The sequence below is a fragment of the Bufo bufo genome, chromosome 1 (assembly GCF_905171765.1).
Source record: "Bufo bufo chromosome 1, aBufBuf1.1, whole genome shotgun sequence".
Classification (NCBI taxonomy): domain Eukaryota; kingdom Metazoa; phylum Chordata; class Amphibia; order Anura; family Bufonidae; genus Bufo; species Bufo bufo.
The window spans coordinates 602,282,357-602,291,048 of record NC_053389.1 but is presented as its reverse complement, the minus strand read 5'-3'; positions in this window follow the sequence as shown (position 1 = coordinate 602,291,048).

The window sequence follows — 8,692 nt, the reverse complement described above, 5'->3', positions numbered from 1 at the left end:
AGAAGTCAGATGTGGTGGATATCCTCTGCAGATGGTACTGGAATGTTCCATGATCCCAACAGACGGTGGCCCTCTTCTACGGAGACAATGCTGTACTGTTTGCCATTATGGTTAAACATCAGCTTTACTGGAAAGCCCCACTTGTACATGATTTTGTGCTCTCATAGTGCTATGGTAACTGGTGCTAACAGACACCTCTGTCGTAGTGTTGCTGCGGAGAGATCCGTGTATAATTTCACTGACTGAGATGGCGCTGGCATCTCAGAGAACTGGCAGGCCGCTGATAGGATAGCTTCTTTGGTTTAGAAAAAATAAATACGAGCCAGAGTATCCCTAGGTGTCGTTTCTGGCAGATGTCTGGGTCTAGGGATCCTGTGGGCCCAATCTATGATCAGATCATGGGTAGAACAGGAGGGTAGTAGCTTCTGCATTAGGGACCGTAGGTATTCCATAAGGTCAGAAGGGCTAATTTATTCTGGGATCCCTCTAAATTTTATATTATTCTGCCTGGAGCAGTCCTCCAGGTCATTTATTTTAGCTTTGATGCGATCTATCTCTGCAGAGAGTTCCTCCTGGTTATCAGATGCGGCAAACTCTCCCATTTTAGACTCCACATGTGAAATTCTGGTGTCTAGGCCTGAAATAGAGGATTTAAGCGGGGCTAGAAGAGAGAATTCCTGGTGCAGAGACGCGCCCAAAGCATGTCCCTCAAGAGGTTACCTGAGGCCGGCTGCTCAGAGGTGGGGAACTCCTGCAGTACAGATGAAATTGAGTGAGTAGCAGGGGACTCCAGGCTTACCTCCTTTGTCTCAGATTGGAACCTGGGCCTTTGTTTCTCAGGGCTGCGCACTGTGGGGTAAGATGGCGGCCGCAGTCCCACGTGGTCCTGTGAAGGAGACGACCCCGCTGCTCCACCGCTCGTGGAGCTCCTTTCTATGCGCGCTGAGTCGGGAGGTGAGTTGCGGGAACCTGATTTGTTCTGGGGGATATCCCTATGCACCGGCAGGAAGATCACATGCACCGACCCAGGAGATGATGACGCACACGGCAACGCCGCTTCAGTCTGTGCGGTGTCCGCTCCATTCTCAAAATAAAAGTCCAGTCTGCCTTGCTTGGCATGGACTTGTTTACCTCGGGGCATTGTGGGGAGGTTTTAGAAAGGATCCGGGCACAGTTTCCTTTAGTATAGCGGCTGGAAAAGAGGAGAACTTGCCTTAACTTTGTCGCTCAGTGCCAGAACTAAGGCTGCGTTCACACGGGCGAGATTTCCGCGCGGGTGCAATGCGGTAGGTGAACGCATTGCACCCGCACTGAATCTGGACCCATTCATTTCAATGGGATTGTTCAGATGAGCGATGATTTTCACGCATCACTTATGTGTTGCGTGAAAATCGCAGCATGCTCTATATTCTGCGTTTTTCACGCAACGCAGGCCCCATAGAAGTGAATGGGGTTGCGTGAAAATCGCAAGCATCCGCAAGCAAGTGCGGATGCGGTGCGATTTTCACGCATGGTTGCTAGGTGACAGTCTATAAACTGTATTATTTTCCCTTATAACATGGTTATAAGGGAAAATAATAGCATTCTGAAAACAGAATGCTTAGTAGGTGATCAATTGAGGGTTAAAAAAAAATAAAAAAATAAACTCACCTTCTCCTCTTGTTCGCGTAGTTCTCCCGGTCTTTAGTTCTTTAAAAGATGAACTATGGTCTAAAGGACCTTTGGTGACGTCAGATCACATGCTCCAATCACATGGTACATCACCACGAAAATAATAACATCTACACAACACCGAACCCAAACCTGAACTTCTGTGAAGAAGTTCGGGTCTGGGTACCACAGTCGGTTTTTTATCACGCGCGTGCAAAACACATTGCACCCGCGCGATAAAAACTGAACATCGGAACGCAATCGCAGTCAAAACTGACTGCAATTGCATTCCTACTCGCGCGGGTTTGCCGCAACACACCGGGACGCATCCGGAACTAATCCGGACACGCTTGTGTGAACCCAGCCTAAGAGTTACATAGTAACATAGTACATAAGGCTGAAAAAAGACATTTGTCCATCCAGTTCGGCCTGTCATCCTGCAAGTTGATCCAGAGGAAGGCAAAAAAAAAAAAAAAAAAAGTGAGGTAGAAGCCAATTTTCCCCACTTTAGGGGAATAAAAAATTCCTTCCCGACTCCAATCAGGCAATCAGAATAACTCCCTGGATCAACGACCCCTCTCTAGTAGCTATAGCCTGTAATATTATTACACTCCAGAAATACATCCAGGCCCCTCTTGAATTCCTTTATTGTACTCACCATCACCACCTCCTCAGGCAGAGAGTTCCATAGTCTCACTGCTCTTACCGTAAAGAATCCTTTTCTATGTTTGTGTACAACCCTCTTTCCTCCAGACGCAGAGGATGTCCCCTCGTCACTGTCCTGGGGATAAATAGATGATGGGAGAGATCTCTGTACTGACCCCTGATATATTTATACATAGTAATTAGATCTCCCCTCAGTCGTCTTTTTTCTAAAGTGAATAACCCTAATTTTGATAATCTTTCAGGGTACTGTAGTTGCCCTCCTCTGGACCCTCTCCAGCTCTGCTATGTCTGCCTTGTTCACAGGAGCCTAGAACTGTACACAGTACTCCATGTGTGGTCTGACTAATGATTTGTAAAGTGGTAGGACTATGATCTCATCCCGGGCATCTATGCCCCTTTTGATGCAACCCATTATCTTATTGGCCTTGGCAGCAGCTGCCTGACACTGGTTTTTGCAGCTTCATTTGCTGTTTATTAAAATTCCGAGATCCTTTTCCATGTCAGTGTTACTGAGTGTTTTACCATTTAGTATGTATGGGTGACTTGCATTATTCCTTTCCATGTGCATAACTTTACATTTGTAGTGTTAAACCTTATCTGCCACTTATCTGCCCAAGCCTCCAGTCTATCCAGATCGCTCTGTAGTAGTATACTGTCCTCTTCAGTGTTAATTACTTTACACAGTTTAGTGTCATCTGCGAAAATTGATATTTTACTATGCAAGCCTTCTACATGATCATTAATAAATATATTGAAGAGAATAGGGCCCAATACTGACCTTTGAGGTACTCCACTAGTGACAGTGACCCAATCTGAGTGTGTACCACTAATAACCACCCTCTGTTTTCTAGCCCTCAGCCAGTTAGTTACCCACATACAGATGTTTTCTCCCAGTCCGAGCATTCTCATTTTATATACACTGCTCAAAAAAATAAAGGGAACACAAAAATAACACATCCTAGATCTGAATTAATTAAATATTCTTCTGAAATACTTTGTTCTTTACATAGTTGAATGTGCTGACAACAAAATCACACAAAAATAAAAATTTGGAAATCAAATTTTTCAACCCATGGAGGTCTGGATTTGGAGTCACACTCAAAATTAAAGTGGAAAAACACACTACAGACTGATCCAACTTTGATGTAATGTCCTTAAAACAAGTCAAAATGAGGCTCAGTAGTGTGTGTGGCCTCCACGTGCCTGTATGACCTCCCTACAACGCCTGTGCATGCTCCTGATGAGGTGGCGGACGGTCTCCGGAGGGATCTCCTCCCAGACCTGGACTAAAGCATCTGCCAACTCCTGGACAGTCTGTGGTGCAACGTGACGTTGGTGGATAGAGCGAGACATGATGTCCCAGATGTGCTCAATTGGATTCAGGTCTGGGGAACGGGCGGGCCAGTCCATAGCATCAATGCCTTCGTCTTGCAGGAACTGCTGACACACTTCAGCCACATGAGGTCTAGCATTGTCTTGCATTAGGAAGAACCCAGGGCCAACCACACCAGCATATGGTCTCACAAGGGGTCTGAGGATCTCATCTCGGTACCTAATGGCAGTCAGGCTACCTCTGGCGAGCACATGGAGGGCTGTGCGGCCCTCCAAAGAAATGCTATCCCACACCATTACTGACCCAATGCCAAACCGGTCATGCTGGAGGATGTTGCAGGCAGCAGAACGTTCTCCACGGCGTCTCAAGACTCTGTCACGTCTGTCACATGTGCTCAGTGTGAACCTGCTTTCATCTGTGAAGAGCACAGGGCGCCAGTGGCGAATTTGCCAATCTTGGTGTTCTCTGGCAAATGCCAAACGTCCTGCACGGTGTTGGGCTGTAAGCACAACCCCCACCTGTGGACGTCAGGCCCTCATAGAGTCTGTTTCTGACCGTTTGAGCAGACACATGCACATTTGTGGCCTGCTGGAGGTCATTTTGCAGGGCTCTGGCAGTGCTCCTCCTGTTCCTCCTTGCACAAAGGTGGAGGTAGCGGTCCTGCTGCTGGGTTGTTGCCCTCCTACGGCCTCCTCCACGTCTCCTGATGTACTGGCCTGTCTCCTGGTAGCGCCTCCATGCTCTGGACACTACGCTGACAGACACATCAAACCTTCTTGCCACAGCTTGCATTGATGTGCCATCCTGGATAAGCTGCACTACCTGAGCCACTTGTGTGGGTTGTAGACTTAGTCTCATGCTACCACTAGAGTGAAAGCACCACCAGCATTCAAAAGTGACCAAAACATCAGCCAGGAAGCATAGGAACTGAGAAGTGATCTGTGGTCACCACCTGCAGAACCACTCCTTTATTGGGGGGTGTCTTGCTAATTGTCTATAATTTCCACCTGTTGTCTATCCCATTTGCACAACAGCATGTGAAATTGATTGTCACTCAGTGTTGCTTCCTAAGTGGACAGTTTGATTTCACAGAAGTGTGATTGACTTGGAGTTACATTGTGTTGTTTAAGCGTTCCCTTTATTTTTTTGAGCAGTGTACTAACCTTTTATGTGGTACAGTGTCAAATGCTTTGGAGAAGTCCAGATATTCGACATCCATTGATTCGCCGCTGTCAAGTCTAGAACTTACCTCCGCATAGAAACTGATTAAATTAGTTTGGCATGACCGATCCCTCATGAAGCCATGCTGATATGGCGTTATTTGCTTATTTCCGTTGAGATGCTCTAACATAGCATCTCTCAGAAAACCTTCAGTTTACCCACAACAGATGTTAAACTTACTGGCCTATAGTTTCCAGGCTCTGTTTTTGGACCCTTTTTGAATATTGGCGCCAATCCTGTGGGGCATTCCCTGTCAGTATAGAGTCTGCAAATATCAGAAATAAGGGTCTGGCTATGACATTACTTAATTCCCTTAGGATACGGGGGTGTATGTCATCCGGTCCTGGCGATTTGTCTATTTTGATCTTTTTAAGTCGCTGTTGTACTTCTTCCTGGGTCAGACAGGACACTTTTAATGGGGAATTTAATTTTACATTTAGCATTTTCCTCAGTGAATACATTGGAGAGAAAAAATATTTAACAGCTTTGCTTTCTCCTCATCGCTCTCTGCGAATCCCCCCTCATTACTCTTTAAAGGGCCGACACCTTCAGATTTATACTTTTTAACATTTATATAATTGAAGAACATTTTAGGGTTAGTTTTATTCTCTGGCAATTAATCTCTCGGTCTCTAGTTTGGCCGCTTTTATTTGTTTTTTACATGTTCTATTTTTTTTCCTTATAGTTTTTCAGTGCTTCTGTGCTACCCTCCTGTTTTAGTGTTTTATATGCTTTCTTTTTGTCATTTATTGCTTTCTTTACAGTTCTGTTTATCCACATTGGTTTCTTTTTGTTCCTTAACCTTTTATTCCCATACGGTCTGTACCTCTCACAATGAGATTTTAGGATGCTTTTAAAGATATCCCATTTTGTGGCTGTATTTTTATTTGTGAGTACTTTATCCCATTTAGTTAGGCCTATGGCCTCTCTTAGTTGGCTAAATTGATCTTTTTTGAAGTTTGGTATTTTTGTTCCTCCGTGTAGAAACGCTCTTTTGAATGATAATTGGAAGGTTATTACTTTATGGTCACTATTTCCCAGGTGTCCCCCAACCTGCACGTCTGTTGTTTTGTCAGGCCTATTGGTTAATACTAAGTCCAGTATGGCCGTCCCTCTAGTCGGGTCCTGAACCAGTTGGGAGAGGTAATTGTCAAGAACCTGTTTCCTTTATGAGATGTACAAGTTTCAGTTTCCCAGTCTATATCTGGGTAGTTGAAGTCCCCCATAATAACCACCTCATTATGATTTGCCGCCTTATCTATCTCATTTAGTAGTAGATTTTCTGTGGACTCTGGTATATTAGGTGGTTTATAGTAAACTCCAATTAGTAGTTGTTTATTGTTTTTAGCTCCATGTATCTCTACCCACAGTGACTCCACATGTTCATGTCCCTCACTTATATCTTCACAGAGTGTGGGCTTTAGACAGGACTTTACATAAAGGCAGACCCCCTCTCCGGTTTTGACGATCCTTTCTAAACAGACTGTAACCTTGTACATTACCTGCCCAGTCATAGCTATCATCCAGCCATGTTTCAGTTATTCCCACTATGTCATAGTCCTCCTCACACATCACTAATTCCAGTTCCCCAGTTTTATTTGTCAGGCTTCGGGCATTAGTATACATACATTTGAGAGGTTTATGTATATTTTTTACCCTACACCTTTCCTTCTGAACTGTTCTAGTCCCTCCTTCCATTCCTCGCCCAGTCCCACTATCTTCCCCTCCTATAATGTAATTTCCCTCCCCCCCAGTCCCTAGTTTAAACACTCCTCCAACCTTCTAGCCATCTTCTTCCCCAACGAGGTGCAGCCCATCCCTACGATAGAGCCTGTAGCCGATAGAGAAGTCAGCCCAGTTCTCCAGGAACCCAAACCCCTCCTTCCTACACCAGTTCTTGAGCCACTTGTTAATTTCCCTAATCTCCCACTGCCTTTCTTGTGTGGCCCGTGGTACAGGTAGTATTTCGGAAAATACTACCTTTGAGGTCCTTGCCCTAAGCTTTTGACCTAAATCCCTGAAATCATTTTTAAGGACTCTCCACCTACCCCTAACTTTGTCATTGGTTCCGATATGGACCATGACCGCTGGATCTTCTCCAGCCCCTCCCAGTAATCTGTCAACCCGATCCGCGATGTGTCGAACTCTAGCGCCAGGAAGACAGCACACTGTTCGGCGATCACGGTCTTTGTGACAGATTTCCCTATCTGTACCCCTAATAATTGAGTCTCCCACTACCAGCACATGTCTGGCCTGCCCTGCTCTCCTGCTTACTGGAGCTGACATTCCCCTGACTGGCAGGGGAAGTGCCGTCCCTGGACTGACATCCCCCTCATCTGCCAAACGTGCAAACTTGTTGGGGTGTCAGATCAGGGCTAGCCTCCCTGGCACTCTTCCCTCTACCCCGCTTTCTAACTGTTACCCAGCTAGCTACCTCACTTTCCTCAGCCTCCTCTGTCACCCTCCCCCTCATCTACCCCAAAGAGTGCTTGCTAGGTGAGAAGCAAACTCTTTTGCAAATTGTCAATGCCTCTGTGTTGCAACTTGCCCATTTAGAGACTCTATTTGCAATTCCAAGCGGGTAATTTGCTTACATCTTGAACAAAGATATACACCCTCGAACGGCTGTTCCAGGACTGCATACATCATGCAAGATGTGCATCGGACTGCGTTGTCAATTGTGCAACACATACTAAATGGGGATTACACCACAAAAGCAAAAAATACAATATAATGTAGTACTAAGAAACTGGCTAATTGCAGTCCCCCACTGAAGTCACACGCTTAATCAACCACACGTCTGCCTATATAAATATAAATGCAGCTCACTACACCAGCCTGGTTTGTTTTCCCTCTGAATTCAAAAAGGAGTGTGGGCCATTCCGCCCACTGGGTTTTAACCCCTTCAGCTACCATAACGTGCTTGTACATACCCCATGGCTGAGGGGTTGTATGAAGCAGGCTGCTGTGCTGAGCCCACTCCATACGCGGCAGATGCCGGCTGCATAATACAGCCTGGGGTCCCGCTTCTTCAATAGAAGTGCTGCAGTTACCAACTCTGTATACTACAGAATGGATGGAGGGGCGTACTGCCAGAGCTACTCTGAAAAAGCTGCTCTGCAGGGGAGCATGGTGTTGGACCCTCACTTACCAGATATTGATCCTGAGGACAAGCCATCAATGTTAAAAACCTCTTTACTTTATTGTCCATCTAATGTAAGGTAAGTTTTAGGGATCTCACAAACGGTTCAAAACGGATCAGTTCAGCCCCAATGCATTCCGAATGGATAAGGATCCGTTCAGAATGCATCAGTTTGGCTCCGTTCCGCTCTGGAGGCGGACACCAAAACGCTGCTTGCAGCGTTTTGGTGTCCGCCTGGTGACGCGGAGCCAAACGGATCCGTCCTGACTTACAATGTAAGTCAATGGGGGCGGATCCGTTTTCACTGACACAATATGGTGCAATTGAAAACGGATCCGTTTTGACTTTGTTCTTCATAATGCAAATGGATCTGAACGGATACAGTCGTTTGCATTATAGGTGCGGATCTGTCTGTGCAGATACCAGACGGATCCGTACCTAACGCAGGTGTGAACGTAGCCTCAGTTGTTAAACAGACATATAAGATAATAGAACTCTATTCCTGGAAAGTTGGAACTAAATAAGTGGTATACTTGCCCATGGAAACCAATATGCCTCATGCTGTCATTTTCCCATGGGTGAGGTGAAAAAAGTGCATTTCATTGCCAAGCACAATTTTCCTTTGTGCCAATTGTTACACATCTCACCCTTTGTTTTTGATCAGTTAGTGTATAGAGCAG